Source organism: Pristis pectinata, chromosome 9 (assembly GCF_009764475.1).
Source record: "Pristis pectinata isolate sPriPec2 chromosome 9, sPriPec2.1.pri, whole genome shotgun sequence".
NCBI lineage: Eukaryota > Metazoa > Chordata > Chondrichthyes > Rhinopristiformes > Pristidae > Pristis > Pristis pectinata.
Window position 1 is genome coordinate 94256498 of NC_067413.1, and position 16907 is coordinate 94273404.

Consider the following 16907-nt stretch of genomic DNA (forward strand, 5'->3'; position numbering starts at 1 on the left):
CGCCAACCTTGTAACAAAAATATTTTAAAATTCGTTCCTTGTTCTTTCCTGATTCAGCATCAAGAGGTGGCACCATAGTGTAGCAGTTAGCATAATACTATTACAGAACCAGTGACCCGGGTTCAATTCCCGCCAGTGTCTGTAAGGAGTTTGTACGTTCTCCCAGTGTCTGCGTGGGTTTCCTCCGGGTGCTCCAGTCTCCTCCCACATTCCAAAGGCGTACGGGTTAGGAAGTTGTGGGCATGCTATGTTGACACCGGAAGCGTGGTGACATTTGCGGGCTGCCCCCTGCACATTCTCAAGTGACTCAAAAAGATGTATTTCACTGTGTGTTTCGATGTACATGTGACTAACAAGTATCTGAACAGAGGAAGCACAGTACATGTGTCAAAGGTTATAGAAACTACTCAATTAGAGTTATATAAAAAATAAAATACAGAAAGGAAGAAGAATACTTAATATACAGAAGGAAGCAAAATAATACTTATTGACCATTCAATGAACCAATCTATATAATGCTGGAGGGAACCTCAGGTGTCCGACAGCCCTTCACACAGCCTTCTGTCTGTGTCTTAGCACCAGTCACGACCCAGCCTAAGGGAAGGTCCCGATTTGCACAAAGAAGGTGCCCCCTTTAATACCCCTCAAAAACTTAACATAACTTTTACCCCAGTACTTTTCCATTCCTTAGTGGTACCAGCCTGTACCTTCTTATCACACGCGACCTTCAGCCTAACTTCAAAACAGAGACAACAGGTCTGTAAAGAAGAAAACATTCTTCACCAGTATTTAATCTCAAGGATGTGCATCAGTACTCCCGTAAGTTCTCAAAACATTCCCACATTCCAAACTGACACCATTTTGTGTTACACACTGCTGCACATGCTAAGGAGGAATAAGAAATGAATTTTGGCTAACTTAACTCTTTCCTTACAGCCCCTTAATAGCATTTAAGTACAGTGGGATCTTGGGGTCCAAGTCCATAGTTCACTGAAAATAGCTTTGCAAATGGATAAGGTGGTAAAGAAGGCACATGGCATGTTTGCCTTCATTGGCAGGAGTGTGGAATATAAGAGTAAGAAAGTCATGTTGCAGCTGTATAAAACTTTAGTCAGACCGCACTTGGAGGACTGTGTGCAGTTCTGCTCACCCCATTATAGGAAGGGTGTGGAGACTGCGGAAAGGGTGCAGAAGAGGTTCACCAGGATGCTGTCTGGTTTAGAGGGTATGAGCTATAAGGAGACATTTGACAAACTTGGGTTGTTCTCCTTAGAGTGTCAGAGGCTGAGGGGAGACCTGATAGAGGTTTTTACAATTATGAGAAGCATAGATAGGGTAGACAGTCAGAATCCAGAGTTACCAGGGTAGTAGCGGAAGCAGGCAGCTTGCTGGAGTTTAAGAGGCTTTCAGATAGCCACAGTATGAAGGGAATGGAGGGATATGGATGATGCACAGGAAGAGGACATTTAGTATAAATTGGCATCAAGATTGGCACAACATCGTGGGCCAAATGGCCCATCCAGTGCAGTCCTGTTTTATGTTCTACGTACAACTCTATGACCCTCTGCCTGGTGACATTATGTGTACCCTTCTTGCAACTCATAGAAATGGGGCTGTGGGTTTAAGTTCCAAACATAGAAAATAAAAGTTAATGATGTAAAATATCAATTGTATTTTTGTTAAATCATTGTAAGGAATTCTCTCTGCAGATGTAGTGGGATCATTTTATGTGAGCACCATCCACATTACCTTACACATTAAACTAACAAAGGTTCTGTTGCCTACTGATGAAGTTTAAGTTAGAAGTAACTGCAGACCATACAGGTGCATGAGATAAGAAACAATTCTCCCTCTCAGCTTCACTAAGCAGCAAAAGTAGATTGGAACTAAACAGTAGATAGGTATTGGTATTGGTGTTGGTTTATTATTGTTACTTGTACTGAGGTACAGTGAAAAAACTAAAACAGAAAATGCTGGGAAAAACTCAGCAAGAGAGACAGCATTTGTGGAAAAAGAAACAGTCAATGTTTCAAACTTGTGACCTTTTGTCAGATATTCATAATAAATTGGAAAGCAAGCTCATTGTATGAAGGACCAAGGTCTCAGCAGTAGTAAATTGGAAGCAACAAAGGTAGTGACCAGCGAGCTACAGTGAGAAATGGAACAATGGGTCTACTCCATAACATCTACAATTGCATCTGGGGCTTCAACAGAGGACAGAAGAGCTGGTTGTTACTGCAGTAGCAGTGATAACAGGACCTCAAGCTAACACCAAAAATACCTGAGAAATGAGGCCTGGTCAGGAGACCACTGGACCTAGGGAGAGGTAAGGAAGTCTCCATATGAGGGAAGAAATGACCATCACATGCTTCTCTGTACCTGTACTGGCTCATAGATGATAAGCAAAACGTTACAAAGAAATATATAAGAAAGGATGCTCTCTCAATTCTCCCAGGCACACTTCTGCCCAGTTTGTGACAGTCCTTGGTCTTTTACAGTCAATATCTGGTATGAAAACATTTCAGTCTAGCTCCTACTTCTAAAACTGCGATGCAACCTCCTTCTCAGTACTCTAATCATTACAGCACCTCACCTACTAAATCTATCTCATCATCATCAGGTTGTTCTTGGGCTTTGTCCAGCGATGTTGGTTGTGTTCCTGTTGTATGATGGTCACCAGCACAGTTACAATGATCCCAAACTCACGTAAGTTGCCCACGGAGGAAAATTATGTTTGTTCTTGGTCTTAGTAGCTGGCAGCCATCTCTTTGACACATTTCAGGTGTGACCTACCCCCGTATCTCTGCATGAGCACAGGCATGGCTAGTGAGGTGAGCCCAGTACAGCCCTTTCCCCAAGAGGCAAAGGTTCCCCAAGTGGGAATCTGTAACATGACCAACTCTGAGTGACCTGAGGAAATTGATTACTGTAGTCCCCACAGTCATCTTGTGTTTTTGTTTGTCCAGTACCTCCTATCAAGATATTTGAAGCCACTTACTTAATTGTATTACCTACCATCTATTTCTATCCCACAAGGGCCTTTGGGCTGACCCTGCAATTATAATTCTGGTCATTTTATATCCCCTCCAGTCATTAGTTTGTATGGGATTGCCATATGGCATCCTATATAGGATTGCCCCTAATAGAAAGATAGATTTCTTTATTAGTCACATGTATATCGAAACACACAGTGAAATGCATCTTTTGCGTAGAGTGTTCTGGGGGCAGCCCGCAAGTGTCGCCACGCTTCTGGCGCCAACATATCATGCCCACAACTTCCTAACCCGTACGTCTTTGGAATGAGGGTGGTAACCAGAGCACCCGGAGGAAACCCAAGCAGACACGGGGAGAACGTACAAACTTCTTACAGACAGCAGCTGGAATTGAACTTGTGGGTAAGAATTCTGGCCAGAAACAACTGACCTGCTGTATAACCTCTCCTAGAGTCATTTTCAGCGTACAATTCATTTGACGCACCATTCCAGAATTTTGGGGGTGTTTGAGTATGTGCAATTTCAGTTTAATTCCAATTAATTTGCACACAGTCTTCACAATTTTGCCCAAGAATTGAATTCCTTGTTCTAAGTCTATTCATGTTAGTTCTTCTTATCACTGGTCAAAATGTTAATTATCACAACATTCATTTTGTTTCTACGATAGTTCCCTTTGTTACTACAAATCCAGATGGAATCAGATTAACTATTTCTGGTCCACATGCTCATTTCCATATTTTTTTCAATTAAATACTATAAATAACTTATGGAAAAAGTGACATAAAACAGTTTCCAGTGCTCTTTTTAAACATTCCATTCCACATATGGTCAATTATTACTGTTCCCCGGTCCTCAAGTTTTGCACATTCTATCAAATGGGTCGACATCCCAGCAAATGCCATCTAGTGCAAGCCATCTGTTGCCTTTCATAGATAAGAACACAAACTTCTCCAAGAGAAGATAATTCTCTCTATTCTTAACCACAGTTTTCCTAATTTCATCTTCAAATATCCACTGATAATTTTAATCCTAGAAATATCCGAATGTATCTTGATATATAGTGACTTTGTTCTTTTCACATTTGTACAGGAGAAACAAACCCCATTTTTGGACTGACAGGTTTTGTTAAAGTTAGTTCTATTTCCCCAATGGGAACTTCATCCTCTGGTGCTCAGAACAAAAGAAGTGTCAACGGAAAGAGTTAACTTCTCTGCACATATCTGCACTGGCAGCATTTCAAGCAAAAGAGTCTGTGTTGAACATTATAATAAACTATCTCTATTACATTCCCTTTTGACTTTAAGAACTCACACACAGCCTGTTTTGAAGATCCAAAATAAAAAAAAAGTTAAAACCTTAACCAACTTCTTTAATCAAACATATTCATGGTTCCTTTTTATCCAACAAAACCCTGCGTGGGAGAAGATGATCCAATAAAAACTATCAGTCTTACAATAACTGAATTAATCTGAGTTTGTATGCTTGTTCCAATTAAAAGTAAACAGTACCATTTGTTTCAATTTAGAATGGAAGAAACAAATGCAATTTCTCACTAAATTGAATTTAGACACGATTTTCTTTCGAAATAACCAGACACCATAACTGGATTCTGACTTCAAGGGCACATGTAATCACTGATTCCCCACAGTGATTAAAAATTCCAGTTGAAAGACAAATCAGCAGTTAACATTTTAACCTTTAGTCTTTAATTCAAAATTCCTTCTAAGTTGATTTACAAATCTGTACAAGTCAACTAACTAACAGTCAAGACAATAAAAATTTAACAACTTCCAGCTTGCTGCATAAGTGACTGACAGTGAACACAGGCTACACATTCTTTTTAAAAGGAGTGCTCCCACACAAGGAATTCACCAGCCAAACACTGGGAGGGGGTGGCATGATGACTTCTAGAATCATGTTGGCCTCAAGGTAATAGATCTCTCCGTCTCTCTGAAAGACAAATCTCAGAAAAATAGCAAAACAGTTTCACATCCTGAAGAAACACCTTAAGTAGATAGAGTAAGACAAAGACATTGCTCTGAAAGAGGTGTCCTTGCATCAAAAGTTTGGCAATAAGTGTTAATATTCACCCCTGGATTTGCATAATTTCTCATGTTTGTACACTACAACCCAGTGGCTCTGACGTCCACCTCCATGAAGAGCTTTGAGAGGCTGGTCATGGCACGCATCAACTCCAGCCTCCCACACAACCTCGAATGCAATTCGCCTACTGCCAAAACAGGTCAACGGCAGATGCCATCTCCCTGGTCCTACACTTATCTCTGGAGAATCTGAACAGTAAAGACACCTACATTTGACTATTGTTTATTGACTACAGCTCCGCCTTCAATACTATAATTCCAAGAAAATTCATCACCAAACTCCAAGACCTGGGACTCAAAACTGGATCCTTGTCTTCCTGACCAACAGACCGCAATCAGTAAGAATAGGCAGCAACACCTCTGCCACGATTATTCTCAACACTGGTGCCCCATAAGGCTGCATCCTCAGCTCCCTGCTCTACTCTCTATACACTCATGACTGCGTGGCTAGATTCTGCTCTAACTCCATCTACAAGTTTGCAGGTGATACTACCGTAGTGGGCCAGATCTCAAACAGCGATGAGTTGGAGTACAGGAAGGAGATAGAGAGCTTAGTAACATGGTGTCATGACAACAACCTTTCTCTCAATGTCAGCAAAACAAAAGAGCTGGTCATTGACTTCAGGAAGGGGAGGCGGTACACGTGCTCCTGTGTACATCAACAGTTCTAAGGTCAAGAGGGTTGAGACCTTCAAGTTCCTAGGAGTGAACATCACCAACAGCCTATCCTGGACCAACCATGTAGACACCATGGTCAAGAAAGCTCACCAGCTCCTCTACTTTCTCAGGAGGCTAAAGAAATTTGGCACGTCTCTGTCGATCCTTACTAATTTTTATCAATGCACCATAGAAAGCATCCTATCTGGATGCATCACGGCTTGGTACGGCAACTGCTCTGCCCGTGACCGCAAGGAACTTCAGAGAGTTGTGGACACAGCTCAGCACATCGCTGAAACCAACCTCCCCTCCATGGACTCTGTCTACACTTCTTGCTGCCTCGGTAAAGCAGCCAACATAATCAAAGACCCCCATCCACCCTAGACATTCTTTCTTCTCTCCCCTCCCATTGGGCAGAAGATACAAAAGCCTGAAAGCTCATACCACCAGGCTCAAGGTCAGCTTCTATCCCACTGTTATATGACAATTGAACGGTCGCTTGGTACGACAAAATGGACTCTTAACCTCACAATCCACTTTGATATGACCTTATTGTCTGTCCATACTGCATTTTCCCTGTAGCTGTGACAATTTACTGTGTATTCTGTTATTGTTTTTGCCCTGTACTACCTCAATGCACTGTGTAATGAATTGATCTGTACGAACGGTATGCAAGACAAGTTTTTCACTGTACCTCGGTACAAGTGACAATAATAAACCAATTCCAATTCATGCTGGTCATTATTCTATGTGCCCTTGCCTGATTTGCACAATTCTGCCAGTGACCAAGATACAACACTGGAGTTGTAGTGAGGAAACAAAGCAAGTTGATAGAAAGACAAGGGCATGTAGGAATAATGTGAGCACCATAGCTGGAGCTGCCTAATCTACCAATTGACCACGGGGATGGGAGTGGCAGGACCAGAAGCAAGATGAGTGGTGGTCAGGGTGACTAAGAGGACGATGAGATGTCATGTGCTTTGTTACAATTTGTTCATGACTAGTACAGAGATAGCAAGAACTATGTAATCAACTAAACAATCAATAGTATTGAACTTTTTATTCAGAAAATAGGTAAGGATAATCTAGAAATAGAATTAGCTTAGAACACTGAAACCCCCTACCATACCACCTGATTACTGAAATCGTGGCAAACACATCACGGCAGAACTAGGTAAGATAAGATATCTATATTAGTCACATGTACATCGAAACACACAGTGAAATGCATCTTTTGCGTAGAGTGTTCTGGTGGCAGCCCGCAAGTGTCGCCACGTTTCCGGCGCCAGCATAGCACGCCCACAACTTCCTAACTCGTACGTCTTTGGAATGTGCAAGGAAACCGGAGCACCCGGAGGAAACCCACGCAGACACAGGGAGACCTTACAAACTCCTTACAGACAGCGGCAGGAATTGAACCCGGGTTGCAGGCACAGTAATAGTGTTACGCTAATCACTACACTACCGTGCCTGCCCTTTGTTTAGGAGTGGGTTTCTTGGTGGGTAACCAGGGCCAAAGAGAGGATTGTAGTGGAACAAATGGAATGTGGACATCATTGGTATCCACATCAAACGTTAAGCTTATTTACACATTATATTATGAAAGGTTCCACTGCTCATTGTTGACATTTAAGACGGACGTAACTGCCCCAAACCAGACAGTTGCATGAGATAAGAGACAATGTTCCCACTGTAACATCCTCTCAGCTTTGCTAAGTAGCAACAATAATCTGGAAAGCTAGCTCACTGTATGAAGTTCCAAGGTCTCAGCAGCTCGCTGTATGAAGTTCCAAGGTCTCAGCAGCTCGCTGTATGAAGTTCCAAGGTCTCAGCAGCTCGCTGTATGAAGTTCCAAGGTCTCAGCAGCAGTAAATTGGAAGGAACAAAGACAGTGACCAACTGGCTGTCGTGAGACAAAGAACAATGAACCTACTTTAAGACATTTTCAACTGCACCTGATGCCTCAACAGAAGGCAAAGAAGTCTTGCTGGGGTGGCAGTGATAATGGGAGCTCAGCCTAACACCAAAAACACTTGAGAGATGAGGCCTGGCCATGAGACCACTGGAACAAATGGAAGGGAAGGAGTTTCGACATAGGCTAGCTGGTAGGGAAAGAAGCAACCAATCACTGCTGAGAGTGGGTTCTGAGGCCAAAGCTGATCCTGCCTTGGAGGAATGACTCTCCCATATACAGTACATGAAAAAAAAATCTTATACCTTATCAGATTGTGTTGAGGTTGATTATTGAAATCAAGGGATTCTGCAAATGAATCCGTAATGTCATTCAGTGAAGTGGAAACATCTCTGAACACCTGGTACTTGTGTGGGACTTTACCATTGATAGCAGGTGTGATGGATGCAGTTCTACTGGAACAAGTCTCCACTTCTAACATGTTTGTGAATGGCAGAGTCAGTGACAGAGGTTCAAAGTGATCTGACAGTAGATATGTATAACTGCATGCTTGCAACTTAAAATTGCTCCCCCATTCCGGGTGTGATCCAATTATTTTTACAAGTCATTGTCCTCCAAATATTTTCCCAAGTTTATTCTCATTACAGCAACTTTGCCAAAAATTATTTAATTTCAAAAGTTATTTCAGCCCAAAATTTATATATTTATATCAAAATGTAAACCGTACAGTTTACATAAAATGATAGTTCCTTATTACAGTTTTATTCAAACCATGGGAAATAAGAGCAAAAGAGAGGTCATTAACACAGAGTACAGACTGCAAATCAATTATTCTGAGAGAATCTAAATGAGCGTATGGTTTCATCGTGTGCTCCCAGGGCAGCAAATGAGGCTCCAATCGGGAAACCACCTTTAATTTTCAAATTGTTTCTGGTCTAATTCACTTTCCTTTTTTATAAGCGCAGTTATGGTCGAGGTTCTTTATTTGTCAAGTAAAACGACAACTCTGTTAGATCCAGATTTATTATATTTACTCTATGAGTGTAAGTGTAAACGGCTTTGCCATTGACATGTCAAAAAATGTTTCATTCCTTGGACGGACTGTATCTCTCTCTCTCTCCCTTGTTCCTGGTATTTGACTAACGAGCTCTTATTTGTTGTTCTTCGATTTTTGTCTGCTGAATATTTCTTTTATTGTTTTATTATTTTCTTCTCAACCCACATCCCTTGACTACAGAATTCATAAATATCTCTCAAGCCTCTGGAACACTTTAGTTAAATAGAAAAGGGTACAAAACGCATGGAGGCCAACAAAGATTATTTATCTATGACCATGCCTACTCTGTGAAAACATGCAATTATTTTAGTACTTGTTATTTTTGCTTGTGGAGGGAAGGTGCACCAGTGTCTTTCTTAGGAGGTTAAGGAAGTTCGGCTTGTCACCAAACACCCTAATTTCTACAGATGTATTGTTGAAAGTATCCTGTCTGGTTGCATCACGGTCTGGTACGGCAATTCAAATGTGCAGGAACATAAAAAGCTGCAGAGAGTAGTGGACTCTGCCCAATGCATTACGGACACATCCCTCCCCACCATCAGTTGTAGCTACAGGAGGCGCTGCCTCAAGAAGGCAAGATAAGATACCTTATCAGTCACATGTACATCGAAACACACAGTGAAATGCATCTTTTGTGTGGAATGTTCTGGGGGCAGCCCGCAAGTGTCGTCACGCTTCTGGTGCCAACATCGCATGCTCCCAACTTCCTAACCCGTACGTCTTTGGAATGTGGGAGGAAACCGGAGCACCCGGAGGAAACCCACGCAGACACGTGGAGAACATACAAACTCCTTACAGACAGTGGCCAGAATTGAATCCAGGTTACTGGCGCTATAATAGGATTGCGCTAACCACTACACTACCACACCTGCAACATCCGTCATTAAAGATCACCACCATCCGCAGCTTCTCGCAGCCACCATCGGGCAGGAAGTACAGAAGCCTGAAGTCCCACACCACCAGGTTCAGGAACAGCTACTTCCCTTCAACCATTCAGTTCTTGAACCAACTGGTACAACCCTAATGACTACAGTTTTACAATACTATGATCACTCTGATCACTTTGCACTAAAATGGACTTGTTTTTTTTGTTCTAATTGTGTTCTTTCTTGCAAAGATTGTGTATAATTTATATTTAATTTATATTTTCTTGTGAATGCTGCTTATCTGATGCTATGTGCCTGTGATGCTACTGCAGGTAAGTTTTTCATTGCACCTGTGCACACATGTACTTGTGCATGTGACAATAAACTTGACTTTGACTTTGAGTTTTCTCTCTGCACAGAGTAAGTAAACTGAAGGGTTGGTGCTGTGTTTGCTACTGAGAATTCAGTAAGACTTGAGGCCAAAGTTAATGCACTCAACTGAATCAACCTGACAGAAGGAGAAGGCTTCTCCTGTCTGCACTATGCTATCACAGGGAGCACAAAAGAAATAGGTAAGGCCCAAGGCCAGTGTTTGCCAGAGAGGGAGATTCAGGGAATTGAAGGTGGGGGTCCGGAGTAAAGGATGGCAGTTAGTGATCAGTGGGACTACAGTCAGTACTTGAAGGTGGGGGGGCGGGTGTTAGAGGTAGGAAGGGGTCCATGGATCGGGTCAGGTCAGGGAGGTAGACGGGTCAAATAGGGCGTTTGGAGATTTGGAGAAAGGTCAAGAGGAGAGTGAGAGATCGGTAAATAGAGAAGAGTTTGTTAGGTGTTGGCAGGAGCTCTCTAAATGGAGACAAGGTTCATGAATCAAGTGAGGTTGGTGAGTCATGTTGGTGAGTTGATGAGGGAGGGGGAACTTGTTGAGCTGGGGAAAATGCTGAGCTTGGAGGGTGGTGATGAGTGGGGGAGTTGGGGGGGTGTGTTGATGAGTCAGGTGTGGCCAATGAGTCAGGATGAGGTTGGTCTCTCAGTTCAGGTCAAGCTTCATGGGGTATTTAATGTCCAGGGCAAAACAGTGAATCTGGGAAGATCAGTGAGTCATGAATGTCAATGATTCAGGAGGTGGGTGGAGGTGTGCCTCCCTGAGCGATGTTGAGTTGTTAGAGTGTTAGAAATTGGGAACAGCTGGAGGGTCAAGTGACCAGAAGGAGTGTGAAGGAAGTGTAGGTATTGAGTTGTTGGGTCTTGGGGACCTGATATCAGGCCTTGTGGTTTGCTTAGTTGTGACCTTGGGGGGAGGGTCAGAAGATCAGAGCATCAGGGTAGAATGACCAGTGCCTCGGGTTTGGTAATTAGGGGGTTGAATATCTGGGTGAGGACTGCAGCTTAGAGGCACAATCCCAACGATTCCGTGGGCAAGGAAAAGAAGGTAATATCATTGTCTGGCAGAAAACATATCATCCACGCAAGCACATTTAGGGACTGGAATTGTCTGGTCAAATTTCCAGATTTGTGAGATTTTCTTTTCACATTGTATGAAAATGTCAACCAATTCCATGAAGATCCAAAATCTGGCACACCCTCTGTACTGAGGGTGCCGTTCTCCCTTTGGCTGTGGGACCTATAGCCCCCAAATCAGGTCCACCTCGAAGAATTGCAAAATTAGCTAAAAGTAAGCTTGAAGTGGTGGTTTGGACTTGGAAAAAGATTTGAAATGGGACTGGTGGGTTTCAGGGACCACACGCCATCCAGCACAGCTGCTGATATTGTAGTGGCTAGCTACACACCACGAAATGAAGACACAGAGTCACTGGTTTCGAAATCAGAGGTCGAACGCAGACCCGGGGCGCAGTGCGCCTTTAATAGCCAAAAACTTCCCGCGCTACAGTTCCCGTGCTGACTTCACACACTGGTCACCTGACCTTCCCGCGCGCAGGCTTTCCCAGCCCAACGCTGGGGAAGAAGGAGGGCCCCGCACCATCTTGGATCGGGGCCTCCGACGACGTCGCAATGTCGGGAGCCGGTTCGATGCCGGTGCGGTGAGTCGCTACATAACGCCCCCCCCCCAGAACCGGCAATACCGTCGCAAAAACCAGAATTAAATAAACTATGACTTGGGTGGCCTGCCCCTGCACTGCACTCGCTGTACCACTATGGGTTGGTCCGAGTCTAAATGAGCCGGCTTCAGCCGGTCAACCATAAACACCTCCTCATGCCCCCCAATGTCCAGCACGAACATAGATCCATTGTTTCTGACGACACGGAATGGCCCTTCATACGGCCCTTGCAGCGGTGATCGGTGCGCGCCCCTCCTGACGAAGACAAACTTACAGTTTTGGAGGGAAGTTGGCATACTGGTCGGGACCTGCCTGTGTCGCGAGGTGGGAATCTGGGCCAGGCTTCCAAGCCGCTCACACAGGTGGTCAAGCGCCGTGGCAGGTCCTTCCTCTGGCCCCCGAGGGGCTGGTAGGAACTTGCCCGGGATGACTAAGGACGTTCCGTAGACCATCTCCGCGGAAGAGGCATGCAGGTCCTCTTTTGGCGCGGTGCGTATCCCCAGCAGGACCCAGGGAAGTTTGTCTACCCAGTTGGGCCCCTTAAGGCGGGCCATGAGCACCGACTTCAGGTGGCTATGGAACCTCTCCACCAGTCCATTGAATTGCAGGTGGTAGGCGGTGGTGAGGTGGATCCGGGAACCCCACAAGTCGGCGACGGCAGACCACAGGTCGGAGGTGAATTGAGCTCCCCTGTCTGAAGTGATATGTGCCGGGACACCGAAACGGGCCACCCAAGTTGACAGAAGGGCCTGTGCGCAGGACTGGGCGGAGGTATCTGCGAGGGGAATGGCTTCAGGCCAGCGGGTAAAATGGTCGACAATCGTGAGGAGGTACCGCGCTCCTCGGGAGACTGGAAGGGGGCCGACCAGGTCGACATGGATATGGTGGAACCTCCAGCGGGTAGGCTGAAAATCCTGCAAGGGGGCCTTGATGTGCTGCTGTACTTTCGAGGTCTGGCAGTGAATGCAGGACCGGGCCCATTCGGAAACCTGTTCACGCAGGCCATGCCAGATGAACTTGTCTGACACCATCCGGACAGTAGTCCGGATGGATGGGTGTGCAAGGCCGTGGATGGCATCAAACACCCGTCTGCGCCAGGCAGCTGGGACGATGGGGCGGGGTCTACCCGTGGAGATATCGCAGAGCAGGGTGCGCTGACCGGGGCCTACCAGAAGGTCTTGCAGTTGCAGGCCCGAAACTGCGGTGTGATAGCTGGGCATCTCCATGTCCATTCACTGTGCCTCCGCAAAGGCGCCGAAATCCACCCCCGGGACAAAACCTGGATGGTGGGCCATGACAGTGCATCCGCGACCACGTTCTCTTTCCCTGACAGATGGCGGACGTCAGTGGTGAACCCTGAGATGTACGACAAGTGCCGCTGTTGCTGTGCTGACCAGGGATCTGAGACCTTGTTGAAAGAGAAGGTCAACGGCTTGTGGTCGGTGAAAGCTGTAAACAGCCTGCCCTCCAAGAAGTATCGGAAGTGTCTGATGGCCAGGTACAACGCCAACAGCTTGCGGTTGAAGGCACTATATTTGAGCTCTGGTGGTCGAAGGTGCCTGCCGAAGAACGCCAGTGGTTGCCAACGCCCTTCGATAAGCTGTTCTAGAACACCTCCGACCGCTGTGCTGGAGGCGTCGACCGTGAGGACAGTTGGGACGTCCGTGCGCAGATGCACCAACATGACCACATCCGCCAAGGTCTGCTTGGTTTCAACGAACGGGGTGTGAGCCTCTTCCGACCAAACAATGTCCTTGCTTCCACCTGACAGGAGGGCAAACAACGGGCGCATGATGCGGGCCACTGATGGTATGAACCGGTGATAAAAGTTTACCATACTGAGGAATTCCTGCAGGCCCTTGATGGAGGTGGGTCTGGCGAAATGGCGGATGGCATCGACCTTCTCAGGCAGGGGCGTGGCGCCGTGTTTGTCGATCCGATGACCCAAGAAATCGATTGTCTCCAGCCCGAATTGGCATTTGGCTGGGTTGACGGTCAGGCCAAAATCCCTCAGGCGAGAAAAGAGTTGGCGGAGGTGCGTGAAATGTTCCCGGCGGCTGTTGCTGGCGATCAAGACGTCGTCGAGGTATATGAAGGAGAAATCAAGGTCGCGCCCGACCGCGTCCATGAGTCGTTGGAAGGACTGAGCAGCGTTCTTGAGACCAAGGGGTATCAGGACGAATTCAAAGAGGCCAAAAGGTGTGATCAGCGCCATCTTCGGAATGTCGTCTGGATGCACCGGGATCTGGTGATATCCGCAGACGAGGTCAACCTTGGAAAAAATGGACTGCCCATGTAGGTTGGCAGCAAAGTCCTGAATGTGCGGCACAGGGTACCGGTCTGGGGTAGTAATGTCGTTGAGGCGTCGGTAATCGCCACAGGGCCGCCATCCTCCGGCTGCCTTGGGGACCCTGTGTAGCGGAGAGGCCCATGGGCTGTCTGACCTACAGATGATCCCCAGCTCCTCCATTTTTTTGAATTCCTCCTTCACGAGGCAGAGCTTGTCTGGGGGCAGCCACCGGACGCATGCGTGGAGGGGAGGGCCCTGGGTGGGGATGTGATGCTGGACGCTATGCTTGGGCAAGGTGGTGGAGAACTGGGGCGTTAGTACGGACGGGAACTCTGCCAGGACCCTGGCAAACTCGTTGGTCGACGTGGTGACGGAGTCAAGGTGTGGGGCCGGTAGCTTGGCCTCACCCAACGAGAACGTTTGGAAGGTCCTGGCATGTACCAAACGCTTACCCCGCAGGTCAACCAGCAGACTGTTAGCATGAAGGAAGTCTGCCCCAAGGAGTGGTTGCGCGACAGCGGCCAGGATGAACCTCGAAGTAAAGTTGCAGGTGCCGAACTGGAGGTGTACCAACCGGGTGCCAAAGGTCTGAATGGTGCTGCCGTTGGCGGCTCTGAGGGCGGGTCCTGGTGTGCAGTTGCGAGTCTCGCGGTCGTTGGGAGGCACGATGCTGACTTCAGCTCCGGTGTCCACTAGGAACCGACGTCCGGAATGCCTGTCCCACACATGCAAGAGGCTATCCAGGTGGCCAGTCGCTGTAGCCATCAGCGGCGGTTGGCTCTGGTGTTTCCCGGAAACCTGCATGGTGGCCGGCCTGCTGGGCCGCTGGGTACGTGGCGTGGCAACACACTCGACAGACACCCCGCTCTCCTTTTTCGCCCGCCAAAGGACAGCCACCCGGGCAGCCACCTTCCGGGGTTCGCTGAAATCGTCATCCGCCAGGAGCAGGTGGATGTCATCGGGTAACTGCTCCAGGAAGATCTGCTCAAACAGCAGGCAGGGTGTATGCCCATCTGCCAGGGCCAACATCTCATTCATGAGCGCAGAGGGGGGTCTGTCGCCCAACCCATCACGGTGGAGTGGGCGAGAGGCTCGTTCGCATCGGGAAAGGCTGAAAGTCTCGAGAAGGAGGGTCTTGAACTTATCGTACTTCTCCCCCTCCGGGATCGCCTGGATGAAATCCTCAACCTGGGCGGCGGTGTCTTGGTCAAGGGTGCCCACCACGTAATAGTACTTGGTGTCATCCCTGGTGATCTGGCGAACCTGGAACTGGGCCTCGGCCTGGTCGAACCAGACACTGGGCCGGAGGGTCCAGAAGGTGGGCAGTTTAAGGGCTACTGCCTGTACCTCTTGCTGTGCAGACATCGTGGGTCCAAAAACGTTTGGGCCCGTCGGGGTCACCAATGTAGCGGCTAGCTACACACCACGAAATGAAGACACGGAGTTGCTGGTTTCGAAATCAGAAGTCGAACGCAGACCCGGGGCGCAGTGCACCTTTAATAGCCGAAAACTTCCCGCGCTACAGTTCCCGCGCTGACGTCACGTGCGGGTCACCTGACCTTGCCGCGCACGTGCTTTCCCAGCCCAACGTTGGGGAAGAAGGAGGGCCCCGCGCCACCTTGGATCGGGGCCTCCGACGATGTTGCGATGTCAGGAGCCAGTTCGATGCTGGTGCGGTGAATCGCTACAATATCTCCTTTAACTAACTTCTGTATGGTGTGATCTCTACTCTGTATCTCCCTCTCTGGCAAACGCTGGTCTTTGGCCTTACCTGTGCTCCCTGTACTAACACAGTGCAGACAAGAGAAGCCTTATCCTTCTGTGAGGCTGATTCAGTTGAGTGCATTAACTTTGGTCTCAAGTCTTACTGAATTCTCAGCAGCAACCCTTCAGTTAACTCACTCCACGCAGAGAGAAAACCTTGAAGTCAAAGTCAAAGTCGAGTTTATTGTCACATGCTGTATTGTGAAGGTTCATGGCTGTCACGTGACACCATTGACCACCTGGTTGAAAGTCTCATCACTGTCAATCAAGGTCTGGCTCCACCCACCCATTAGTGCACACACTTAACCATTGGCCTCTGTAAACACCTTTTTACCTGCCCCTGAGCCATTGACTTGTTTGAATTACCTGGGCTGGACCACCCAGCCCTCCAGCACTATAAAGAATGCCACACGTGCGTAGTTAGCTCTCTTTTGATTGCTCCAGGAATCGTGAAACAACGCTGAAGAGACCATTGGTAAGAGTGTGCACTTCCACAAGGGTTAGGAGCGTCCTATGTAGATTCCCAGTAGGGTAGAGCCGATGCTTGCACCGAGTTGAGGGGTGGCAGGCATTTGTTTGTACCCAGTTTGTTGTTTTGTGTGTGTGTGTGTGTGCGCGCGCGCGCATCTCCTCCTTGTTGCAATTTTCCCCACGTTCGCGATCACCCGTGTGTGTGAGTGCGTTCGTTCTTGTTCATCCTGTCCCGCGTTTGTCTTTGTGAATAAATCATTTTAACTCCAAAGACTGTGTCCAGAGTTCTTGCCCTTTGAGACCTCACGAACTTGTCTTACAACGCATGCTCAAGTACGCGTGTGCTTCTGTATGGCGTGATCTGCCTGGATGGCACACAAACAGAAGTTTCTCACTGTATCTTGGTACATGTGACAATAATAAACTAATAAATAAATGATAAGCCAAAAATATTTTGCTGCATCCCCCACACTTGACAGGCAAACAGCGACAGCACACATAGCTGGCAAGTTAGAGAGAGAGAGAGGTGGGCAAAAGGAAGAGAGGTCCCATATTCACACAGGGGCACATAGAAATCCTTGTATATTGACGCTAAAGGGAAGTCCTTGTGCACCAGTCAGGTAGGCCCACCTAGCATGAGTTGGCTACAATGTTCTCCAGGGGTGAGGACACCTGCACAAATGCAGGAACTTTGAAAGAAATACACGCAGCTGAAAAAGGCACACTTATACACAC